This window comes from Nannospalax galili, unplaced genomic scaffold, assembly GCF_000622305.1.
Source record: "Nannospalax galili isolate Female #2095 unplaced genomic scaffold, S.galili_v1.0 scaffold957, whole genome shotgun sequence".
Classification (NCBI taxonomy): domain Eukaryota; kingdom Metazoa; phylum Chordata; class Mammalia; order Rodentia; family Spalacidae; genus Nannospalax; species Nannospalax galili.
In genome coordinates, this window is record NW_008340047.1 from 1,321,354 (window position 1) to 1,334,541 (window position 13,188).

The following is a 13,188-nucleotide window of genomic DNA, read 5'->3' on the forward strand; positions in this document are numbered from 1 at the left end:
TAAATGCTTCAGAATCCACTCATATGAATGTCCTAGTTAGCTTTCTGTTGCTGTGATAAAACACTGACTAAAACCAGCTTGGGGAGGAAATGGTTTATTTGGCTTATAGTTCACAGTCCATTATCAAGGGAAACTGAGGTGGGAACTCAGGGCAGGAACCTGGAGGCAGTAACTGAACACAGACTACTGAGGAACACTGCTTACTGTCTTGCTCCTCTGGCCTAGGCTCAGCCTGCTTTTTTATATAACCCAGGATCACATGCCCACAGTGGGCTGGGCCCTCCCACATCTTCAACAATAAAAAATGCCTCTTAAACATGTGCACAGGCCAATTTGATAGAGAAAATTCCTCAATTGAGGTTCCCTCTTCCCAGGTTTCTCAAGTTGACAGCTGGAGCTATCCAGAACAATGAGGGTTCAGAGTATGCAAGAGATGTAAAAGTAGAGGGCTGCTGTAGAGGCTGGAAGGAAGGGCCATGTCATTATTGAATGGGTATAGAGTTCCAGCTTCCTAAGAGGAATAAAGATTGTTAGCATAAGGTGAGTGCATTCAATGCTCCAAAGTAGACACTTAAAAGGACTAAAATGGCAAATCTTGTTATGTCTATTTTATCACAATTTTTAAAATTCAAAATTAGGGTGGGTGAGATGGCTCAGTGGTATAAGCACTTGCTGTGCAAGCCCAACAGCCTGAGTTCAATTTCTGGAACCCACAGCAGAAGGAGAAAACCAACTCCTAAAAGTCATCCTCTGACCTCCACATGTGTGCTGTGGCGTATGCTCACCTCCTTACTATAAATTTATTTTTATTTTATGTGTATGAGTATATTGTCCACATGCATGTAAGTGCATCTATGTGGTGCAGAGCCCACGAAGGACAAAAGAGGGCATAGAATCCCCTGGAACTGGAGTTACAGACAGTTGTTAGCTACCATGTGGGTGCTGAAATTAGAACCTGGGTCTTCTGCTGAGATTTAAACCTGGGTCTTCTGCAAGAACAGCCAGTGCTCTTAACTGCTGAACCATTTCTCTAGCCCTGTAAAATTTTAAGTAAAAAATAATGTAAAATGTCCATAATTAATGAAACATCAAATTTTAGTGAAGAGTAGGCATGGTGGAGGCTGAGTCAGGATTGCTGTGAGTTTGAAGCTAGTCTGAGCTATGTGGTGAGTTCCAGACCAGATTGAGCTAGAGAGTAAGACCCTGACTCACAAGAAACAACAGACAAAACTTAGTAAAGCCTGAGCCAGTGCTGCCAATTGTCCTTTGGCCTCGAGTTGTAGTAAGACTCCCAACAGAGCAGGATGATAGTCCACTGACCCCAAGGCCTTTCTCCATCAATGTCAACATCACACTCTTAAAGGATAAACCCAGAAGACAAATTAGTGGCACATCTGGACCCAGAACCCAGGTGGAAAATTCTCATCCCACCAACTTGGACTTCTAGTGATGTGGTTGAGGACATTGTCAATGAGACAATAGCAAGAACTAGTAAACAGGTCAGTTAGGAAAGTGCTTGCTTTACAGGCATGAAGATCTCAGTTCAAGCCCCAGAACCTATGTAAAAATGCTAAGCATGGTGGTGCATGCCTGTAATCCCAGCACTAAGAGGTAGAGACAGGAAGATCCCCTCAGGCTTGCTGGTCTGACAGTTTAGCATAATTGGTGAGCTCCAGCCCAGAGACAGAGCCTATCTTAAAGGAGATGGCTGGCATTTCTGAGGATGATTCTCCAGATTGTCCTCTGGCCTCTATCTATACCCACACACATACATGTGCACACTTTGATACACATAAAATACAAAAAACAAATACATAAAAAAGAGCTAGCAATGAATTTCCTCCTTGAAGTAAGTGTTGGCTGTAGAGAACTTGGGCTCAGGGAACAGGAAGAGCATGCCAGAAAGAAAATAAACCCAGGACAGAGAGGATGCTGGAGAGAGAAGTGACATCATCGTTTACCCCAGTGTGTGTGTGTGTGGGGGGGGGATGCTTTCTGCCTAGTGATTTGAGGTGTCAGAACTATACCCCCAGGCCTGAGGGAGCTGGGACTAAAGGTAGTAGTTGTTTGAGGTGGGCTGTAGCCTGTGGCCTTTGAGTTTCATTGTAGGAGGTGGTATTGTAATGGCCTCCCCTGGAAGTCTTGAACCCATCTCCAGAGGGATACCTGAAGTTGACCTTTGCTCTCTACCCTGCACACATATACCTGTTCTCGTGCCTACACATCACCATACACAGACACAGACACAGACAGACAGACAGACACACACATACACACACACACACACACACTCATGCACATATACACACAGAAGAAGAGGGAGAGAGGAGCCAGGTATGGTGATGTACACCTTAATCCAAGCACTTGGGAGATGGAGGCAGGAGGATCAGGAGAGGAGAAAGAGAAGGAGGAAGAGGAAGAAGAGGAAGAGGAGGAGGGAGAGGAGGAGGGGCGGCTATACGCACATATACACACATACATGTGCTCCTGTGCACACATGCTCATTTGCTCCATCTCTACCACATGCTACCTTGCATTGCCTTGGGACTTTGCCCACCAGAAGCCATCAGTGCCTTGACTTTCAACCAGAATGATGGCTAAGCTAAACCTGTTTTCTCTAGTCTGTGGTGTTTGTTAGCAGCAGGCATCTAGGTCTAAGAGCAACAGGACAAAGGGTCAGCCAGCTAGGACAGGAAGGCCTCCACGCTGCAAGGACAGACTGAAAGGACAGGGGAGCCAGTTGCCTCCTGTTTGCAACAAAGACTGAGGGGCCAGCATTCCTGCAGAGGGTCAGTGACTTAGAGAAACCCATGCTTGAGGACAGAGCTCTGGCCTTGTGCAGCTCAAACCCAAACTGGGTCTCAGGCCTTGATGTTCTTCAAGTGCCAAGAGGTGGTTTCTCATAGACCAAGTGGCTCAGGAGAAGCCTGGGCTACTCCAGGTAGTCAACAGTTAGCTTTCTAGGCATTTTGCAAGGTGATCATCAAACATTAAAAGTTAAACTATGCAGTTGGGCATGGTGGCACACATTATTCATTAATCCCAGGCCTCAGGTGCTTCTCAGGAAGCAGAGGCAGGTGGAGCTTTGTGAGTTCAAGGCCAGCCTGGTCTCCATAGAGAGTTCCATGCCAGCTAGGGTTACAGGGAGACCATTTCTTTAAAAAAAGTTAAACTATGCAAATTACAAAAGAATGCTAGTATAAAGTTAATACTCAAAACTTCCCTCTTTTGGGTTATTTTACTATAGTTTCTTAGCATCAGTGCTCCTGAGGTGGTTGGCATGTGTCATGCCTGCAAAGTGGAAAGGAACACAGGATGAGGTGCTGCTGTGTGTCTCTGACCTCTGCACTGTGACATTACATGGCCAGCTGGAGATTCATGCCACAGCAGTCAGCAAAGGTATGAGTTCCTCTGCCCTGGGAACTGGTTATTAACCTTCACCAGCATGCTATTAAAGAGGCATAAAGAAACCAGTTCTTACCAAAGTTCTGCCATGCTTTGCTCCACCTACCAGGCCTGGTTCTCTCCACTTTAATCTCTAATGGTACCTCAATCAGAAAGCATCTCTTGATTTCCTTGCTTAGACCTTTTGAAATTCATTCTCACCTGGTCTGACTATATCACACAGATCTTGTATTACAGCCTGGTTCTCCCAACCCCAACACTACATACCTATAGTTTTTCCTATGTTTTAAATTTGTATTACAAATATACTTCCTGCTTGTATTAGTCACTTTTCTGTTGCTGTGATAGCAACAAGCAGTTTATAGAAGGAAGGGTTTATTTGAGCTTACGGTTCCAGGGGCATTAGAGTCTGTCCTGGCAGGGAGGCATGGTGGCTGGGGGTGGCTGGAGCAGGAGCAGCAGAAGCTAAGCTCTCACATCATCACACAGGCACAGGAAGCAAGAGTACAAGTGGAGATCTGGCAAGTCTTAAGAACTCTCTAAGCCCACCCCCAGTGACGTGCGTCCTCCAGCCACGTCTACATACAGGATCTTTGTTTTAAAATTGTATAGTGTTCTGTTCAATGGCTACATTCTGATCTATTGTTTATTTATTTGAAGAATTCCTTCCTACACTTTAGTGGCATCCTTTTCTATTTATTTATTATTCTTTCACAAGATTCTGATGTACTAAATGAACTCCCAGTTGAATCCAACAGTTTGCTAGTAGGGCTGACCATCCTTGAGTGCAGGCCTTTGCCAGGAAGACTATACACTGGGTAATGAATCAGCATATATGGCTTTCTGTCCCAGTATTTTTCTTTATGTGAAAGGATACAAGCATATGTACACACACACACACACACACACACACACACACACACACACACACAGGCAAACACATATGTACACACACACACACACACACACACACACACACACACACATGCACAGTGTCTTTTACAAAAGTGATCTCATACTGCTTTGCAACATGTTCTTCCTGGGCATTCAGAGTCTATTGGTTTCCTGTGGCTGCTGTAACAAATTATTCATACTTGGTGTTTAAAACAGAAGAAACGTATTCTTACCCAGTCCTGCGGGCCAGAATGTATGCTTTTTGAACATATTTTAAGTCTACAGCTGGCTTCATCATGCTGAGATGCGGGTGCAAGCAGGGCCTGCTCTCTGGAGATGCTGGGGACCAGTCCATTCTGGTCTCATCCTGGTGGCTGCCAGTGCTCCTTGTCTAGTGGCTGGCCACATCACTCATCTACTTCTGTGCTCACTCTGATGTCTATTGTGCTGTGTGTCAAATCTCCCTCTGCTGCTCTCTGATAAGGACAGTTGTGATTTCATTTAGAACTTGCCTGGTTAATTCAAAATTACCTCCTACCTCCCCATCCCTAGATCTTTAACTTTATTGTAGCTGGAAAACCCCCACCCCTCAATAGAAAGTGACATTCACAGGTTTTAGGATTAGACCAGAGCTAATTTTTTTTGTTGGGGGGTACTTCAACTTAACCTATATCATTGAAGAAGAAAGGCGTATGTACTTGAGGTATGGGGTCAGGGAGGGAATGGATCCTGGACCCCTGTGGTCTTAAGAGCTACAGGGGTTCTTGTCCTTTCTGTGGAATGCCATTTCATTTGTCCAGAACCCACAAATACTTTCCAGAACTTTAAATCATCTCCAGGTGGCTTATAATATGCAATACAATGTATAAGTTAAGTGCTGTGTTATGGATTTGGGGAAAAAATCCATGCCTATCCAGTATAGATACCATTGTAGGCTAAACTTCATGTACGTGTCAGCAAGAGTATAAACTGTGTGTGTGTTGGTATGTGTGCAGTTATACGCGTGTACATCAGGTGCCATCTGCCTCCTTTCTTCTTGAGACAAATCTCTCAGTAGCCTGGTTTGTTAGCTGCCTTGTGGGTACTGGGACCTGAACCCAGGTCCTCTGCAAAAGATGCCAGTGCTCTAAACCACTGAGCAATCTCTCCAGCACCCAAGTACACAATCTTTTAAAAATGATGTTTTGTCTGAGGTGGATTAAATCTGTGGCTATAGAGCACATGGAGAAGAAAATGCCTGAAATATGCCATTTCTGTCGAGCAGACGACAGTGGCGAAGTCCAGCCCCTGGGTGTGTGCATGGTTCCTTGGAGGAGTATCTGAAGGGACAGACACTGAAATGTTAAATTATCAGATGGGCAGGGATGGGGGGATATGGTCACCCTTGAGACCCACAAGACGGCCAACTCCTCCATATTCAAGCACAGATACTATAGGCTCAGGCCTGAAGGGCCTCTAAAGAACCAGCAGAGTTACTGGGTGACACAGTGTCATGGGAGCCCAGCTTGGGCCACGCACTAGCTGCATGGCTGGCCGTCAGAGAACCCTGCAGGTTCAGGGTCGGGCATGGGGATAAGATAGCTATTGAATGGGAAGGGAAAGGACTGAGCATGTACCTGTTCCACAGGCCGCTGCCCTATCCCCAGGGCTTCCCACCATCTTTTCTGACTGGTTGGAAGGAAGCCACTGCCCCCAGCACCTTTGTTCCAGCGAGTTCTTAAGAGCCTCCCATGAGTGGAGCCTCTACCCATGAGTGGAGTATGGAAGACTATTTTCTTCACAGAGCAGAGCTCTTGCAGTAAGCCTTGCAGAGGGAAGGTCTAGAGCTCTCTGGTGATCACTGCTGCTACCACCAGGCTAGTCCTGAGGCCCTTTTGTTACCATATGTTCCCTACGTTAGAACCCCAGAGACGCACTCCACACAAGACAGGGCCAAGGCTGGGCTTGGAAATGCTCTGATCAGGCATAGGGCTGCCAGCAGAGACAACAGATAGCTACATAGTGTTCAGGACCAGGACTCTCAACACAGCCCAAACTGGAGAAGCCAGAAGGGCCAGGACCGCAAGAACCCAGGCACCTTAGGAACCTAGGCTGGCTGGGCCAGGAGTAGCCTTCCCCAGAACCCTAAAAGATCTTGGGTTGTCCTCAGACCCCAACATACACTATAACAGGTCTGCTTTCTGAACCCCGAGTCTTCCAGAAAGTTCAGCCAGAAGTCACTGGGTAGGGTAAAGGGCTGGAGGAGAGCCCATCTCTGGGGAGATGGAGATGCGGCAGAGGAACTCTAAGGCTTCTGGTGTCAGGCTCAGAGCTGACCCTCCCTGACAGGGGTCCAGGGTTCTGTAGGAGCCCAAGAAAATGGGGAGCAGTTGGGGCTGGCAGACACAGCTTCCACTCAGACATGTTCTGCCCCCTGGAGGTTGGTGACAGATCACCCCAGCTTCTAGTGCTGCCCAATCCCTCTGAAGAATGCTTTCTGCTGGGAGAAAGCAATTCCACCCCCTTCCCCACACACTAATGTCACTATTAACAGCAGTCACCCAAGATATGCACACCTGATCCCCTCTGCCCACATACCTTCCCAGACAGACAGATGTGGGCATCTGGGTAACCTTATGTGCTATGTACATGAATACACATAGATATGCATACATCACCCACACGCAGAGACCCAGTGACAGCTGGCTGTGAGGCATACATACCCATTCATGAACACATGCACTCCCACAGCCTCTACCCCAAGGCATGCATGGATCAGTATTCACCTCATTTTTCAAAATATTTTCACAAGCTTTGTCCAGAGACTTTAGTGAGGCGTGTCTCCTATCCATCCATCCTGCAGGGATGATGGCCAGGATTGCTCTATACTGCATATGCAATGGACCCCTGTTTACTTAACCTTTTAAAATGCCTTTCTCTTTTACTTAAATGTATTTTTAAAAGGGAACTTTATATCCTTGCTTTAGGTGAAAAAATATATTTTAATACATTTTAAAATAACATGTTGTTAGACACCCAGCATGTCCTGTACCTGGGTCACCAGGGTGACCTTTGGAAAGCACCAGTAATTTCCTTGGAGCTTTGTGAACCCTATGTATTTGCAGAGCAGGTGGCACATGACACTGGCTCTGGGTCACCTGTGGGGCAGTAGCTCAGAGGCAATGTGATTTTGACCGGGCACAAGGCTGGATCACAAACCAGTCCTCCGGTGCCAAGCTCTCTGCCCTTCCCTGAGACAACCCCTAATTTCTTCTCTCTGTGGAAACTTCAGGTCTGTGAGCTAATTCGGTGAGGCCTTTCCAGGTCAGGGACCATCCCTTGATTTAAAGTCAATTGGCTGCAGGTTGGTACACCTGTACGACCATACCACTGATGTGTGGACAACTGGACTCAGACTAACCCATGAAGCTGACCGCTGCAGTTTGCTTTTTGTCAACTTGACAACTGCCCCCCACCCCACATACACATACACATACATCTCCTTAGGCCATTTGTAATCTCCAGGTAAAGGCCAAAAGCCACACTCCCATCTAGCATGACACCTGTCTCTCGTGCAATGGAGCCACACAGACCCTCTCCCCAGAGGTGGATACAAAGTCCTTGGAGACAGCCACTCTTCTCCCTGATAACCTGATGCTGGGACATAAAACTATGATGATTAATTAATATCTTATAATGGGTGATAAGGGGTGACGGAGGGAAATGAAAACATTAAGCTTGTGGATATGTCATAGGTTTCAGCCAGGTATCACATACAAGGAGGAAATACACAGGGCCATGACATTGCTCACAAGAAGCTGGTCACATGGCTGTACCCAGTGTTTCTCATCACTTCCTCCACTGCCTATTCCACTTTGCCCTTTGTGAGCACCTTGGCCAGTGGGGGTTCTCTCCCTTTTGGGGGGACACAAGCCATCCACAGTTCTGCCTCAACCAAGCTGTTGTGGTTTCTCGTGAAGCTTGGCAGTAACTAAGAGACAAGTCTGGGAGGATCCCAGACATCTTTCCTCCATCGTATAGCGGAAGTCCAGTTCCTCTTGAGTCAGTCAACAGAGTAGTACCCTTCATGACCCATCACTGCGGAGGCACAGCACAGCCAGGCTGTGGCAGGCTTAACCCTCAGTTCAATTCCTCCCTGTCGTAGTTGAATAACAGTTCCTGTGCTAGCTGGTTTCTGTTGCTATAACTGAATACCACTGCATGGGTAGATTGTTCAGAATAGAGTTTATGTAGTCATAGTTCAGCAGGCTGGGGAGTGCAATGTCAAGGTGCAATGTCTGGTCAGGAGGGTCTTCATAATATGGAGGACTTCATGTGACCAGAGTCAGGGAACTATAAACTCAGGTCTCTTTGATAAAGCCAAATTCCATGAAGGAGCCCCACCCTCATGACCTCAGGTAAACCCAAATACTTCCCAAAGGCCTCACCTCCAATGACCATCAATATGGGCATTTGATGATTTGTTTTCAATATAGAAATGTGGGGACATACTTAGAACATAGCACCCCATAAATTCATGCAGAACCTCAGAACGTGTGATTATCAGGAAATGGAGCATTTTCAGACTTAAAACCAATGTCTAGTATTCTTATGAGACTATGTGAAGTCCCAGGGGCATAGAAAAGAGGGGATATGGCCAGGTGGGGAAGAAGGCAGAAAAAGAGGTGCCACTGCAAGCCCCTGATGCTGCAACTGACAGAATAAATGGCTGGATCAGACTCTCCACCAGAGCCCAGAGCTGGGAGCGACCTACCAACACCTTCAGACGTCAAGCCTCCAAAACTCCTGAAGAACAGTCTATTGTTTTAGCCCGCCCAGTTTGTGGGGGGTTCTTACAGCAACTCTAGAAATCTGATCTCAGCCTTCTAGACTCACAGAAGGCTGTGAGGGCCAAGAAACAAACGTTTTGAGCCTGGCTGTGGAAGAAACACTCACCATGTGTCAGATGTCTATTCAGCATACACGACTCCTCAGAGGACATTATCCCAGCCCTGCAAGGGGCTGCCACGTTGTGGTGCTGTAATTGAGTCCTCACAAGACCATCCCACAGCTCTCAAGCCAGCTGCCTCAGGATACCGGCTGTTTCTTTGGGCTTTCACAACAACTTATTAGGTAGGTGGCAGCACGCAATGCACCTTATGTTCTAGGAGATGGAAAGTGAAATCAAGCTGTTGGCAGAGCCATGTTCCTTCTGGAATCTCCAGGGATGAATCCTTGCCCCTTCTGGCTTCTGATGCTGTTGGCAATACTTGGCACTGCTTGGCTATGACAGCCTAGCTCCAATCTAAGACCCTGTCTTCTCAGGGTCATCTTCTAAGTGTGTGCATTCAGATTTCTCTGTTCTTAGAAGGCCATCCAGTATACCTTCATCTTCTCTCTGTTAATACCCTACCAAATCAGGTCACATTCACAGGTACTGGGCGAACATTTATTTTGATGGAGACTTATTTGGTCCAGTACAGTGGGAAATATGTCTTCAGTTAGCTTTCCATTGCCGTGATAAAACACTAACCAAAACCTACTTGGGGAGGAAAGGGTTTATTTGGCTTGCATGCCCATCATAATCCATCATTGTTGGAAGCCAAGGCAGGAACTCAAGCAGAGCAGGAAACCAGTGGCAGAAGCTGAAACATCGAGGCCAGGGAGGAATGACGCTCACTGGTTTACTCCTCTGGCCTGGCTCAAGCTGCTTTTATACAACCCAGGACCACCTGCCCAGGGGAGGCACCACATCAACCAGCAATCAAGAAAATGCCTCACAGACATGCCCCACAGGCTAATCCAAAAGGCAATTCCTCAACTGGGTTCTCTCTTCCCAAGTGTGTCAAGTTGACAACTCGAGTTATCCAGCACTCATAAGCCAGCCAGTCCCATGAGTATAGATCCACTGTCACCTGCATGTGCTGTGAAGCAAACCCCTTGGTCAGAAGCAGTTGCATGGAATACCATGAAGGTGGAGAAGCAGTGACCTGAAACACTGCAGAAGGAACACCACACCTACATGCTTGGGACTTGGTAACCATCTGTGATTGGGCATTCAGGAGTGGCCAGGGGCAGGTTAATCCTAAGCAGAAGTTTATGTTGCTGAATCTAAGCAAAACCTTCATCCCTGCCATCATGCCACTTTGTTCATAAGCCCACTGGGCAGAGATAGGAGTAACAAGGGCGAGAGGCTGGCAGGTCCTCCTATGCACTAAAACCCCCTTCAGTTGAGCTCACCCATTGCTCCCATTCACATGGGATACAAACATCATATTCTTTGCCTGTTCAGAGAGGTACCTATCTACATACATACTTCTTTCCCAAGCCTGTGTCACCAGCTTCTCAATCATGTTCCTTCCAAGTCCCTGTCCAAACGGCTAAACCACTGGCCACAGCCCATAATCAGTACATACAATATAATCAGTATATGCCACAGTATAATTGCTATATACCATGTAATCAGAATACACTTGCACCTCTGGCTATCTTTCCAAGCATATAAATCACAACCCAAAGTTCTGCCCACAGGAAAGAGTCTCATCCTTCACTGTCCTTTGGGAATGTCCTAGAAAGGGATTATAATGCTGCAGCTGTCCCCTTCCACATAGTACCTACTTATCATACAGAACCATTTATTAACTAGGCCTGCCTTTTCTTCCTCTGACAATTATTGGTAGGGAACTTGTGTGAAGCTCTAGGTGCAGACTGGGAAAGAGAATGGGGCATATTCAGGGGCAGGGCCTGATCACATGCTTAACATTTCCATCTGATAGAATTTGATTAATGCTGTAATCTTGGGGTCCCATTTTCTACAGTATACTAAAGCAGCTCCAGCACTTCTGTTCCATAGGCCCACCTTTGGACCCATGTTCTCATCAACAAACCAACCCATTAGAACCCTTCCTAGCCCCTTGAATCAAAGCACTGGATCCCAAATTTCTGCTTAGTAAGGCTCATACCAATAAACCCAGGTTGACCCAACTTTGTATTCTTGCAGAACAGAATCCCACAACTTTCATTTCCAGAAGATACCATGCAATGACTTCTAAGATGAGGCTTTGGGCTTGGTTTTTAGCAATCTCAGTAGTCAGCATAAAGACTATTTTCAAGGCAGACATGGCTTTCAGGTCACTCATGTGGAACCTGGACTGGGGAATGGAAAGCCCCAAGCTCATCTTTTCCTTCTCAGTTGAAAGGCCTGAAGAGCAAAACTGAGGTTTCCTGGGTGATGAAATAATTAGGCCTGGGGACTGCAGCATCAGCTCCTGGCTGCCTACCCTGTCATTTCAGACTTGTCCGGCCAGTCTCCATACCATGTAAGCCAATGCTTTGACATCAACACAAAGTATAATGTGGTCCTTATTCAGTTGCAGTTGCCCCCAGCCGACCTTGGTCCAAAACTATTAAATAGAAAATTCTGGAAATAGCTTTTCAGTTCTGCACCAGTCTGAGTAGTATGATGAAATCTCACACTGTCTTATGAGTCATCCTTTTGTCCAGTGTATTCACCCTGGGTATACTACCTGCCTGCTAGTCACTGAGTAGCCATCTTATTATCAGCCTGGGTAGGTATTTCCAGGGCTCTGCAGCCCATCCTTCAGGGATAAGCAGGACTACTGTGTATCTTTTTCCTGATACAACCAAGATTTTTGTGCCAAGAGTAGTTCTAGAGGAATAAAAGCCTTAAGGATGACTGCCCTTAATCAGCCGAGGGTTTCTGGTTCTGAGTCTAAGAGTAAAGAGGGTACTGGTGTCCATAGCATGCTGAAATAGAACACCTAATTGAATTCTTATGAAAGGTAAAATTCTAGGTTACCGTTATTTCATGCACTGGAACATTTCAGTCAAACTAAGGCATTTGTAATTGGCTGGCACTATTAATTTTGTGCAGTGCAGAGTTTAACTCACAACCACAGGGTCTGGCCCAGCTCTGACAAAAGCTGGATACAGGCACTGCCAGTTGCTTAGGGCCCCTTGCAACATGGCCACAGCTTCACCTGAGGAGCAATAGGCTTTTCCACCCAAGACACTATGAATTATTATTTTTTATTTTATGTGTATGCAAGTATTGCCTGCATGTAGATAAGTGTACCCGTGTTGTGCAATGCCCGAGGTGGTCAGGAGAGGCTCTTGGATCCCCTGGGACTGGAGTTACGGACAGTTGTTAGCTGCCATGTGGGTGCTGGGATTTGAACCCAGATCTTCTGCAAGAACCACCAGTATTCTTAACCACTGAGCCATCTCTCCAGCCCCGTAATGACTGTTTTCTTAAACCAAGACATTCCCTCACAGGCCCCAGATCCAGCTGTTTGACAAGACAGGCAATTTCCCACAGTCATCTTTTCCAACTAACCCTTCTCTCCCTCTTCACACTCTTTCCTACATTTCATACCCACCTTCTTGCCCATAAGCTCTTTAAAACTCCAGTCTCAAGTCAGTCCTTCCCTCAAATATCATTTAGTGTCATCATCACTACCTCTGACCACTCCTCTGTTCCCACAGTGCACTGTCATTTCAAACTTTTTGCTGTCAAACTCTTTACATAATTATCTTAGCTTCTGAAAGCATATTTCTGTATCTACCTAGCATCTTGGGATGAATGGTTCATGGGATAGCAGATACACAGCTCTTCCTAGGACTCATCCAAATGATCACACTCTTGATACCAAAGACCTATGTTATTAAGAGGACGGAGCATCCTTTACCATTCTACCTGTAACACTGCTCATGTGGAAAAGCTGAGAACTTTGCTTTCATGATTAACGAATATTTAACAAATTAAAATCACACCAAGGGAGCTCATTTTATACACACACTGCTTAAATGCATGAAACTACAGTGGAACTGTCACAGTAAAAGGCACATAATGCCATTTGTCTTGAATTTGGGAGATTTAACCTTGGTGGG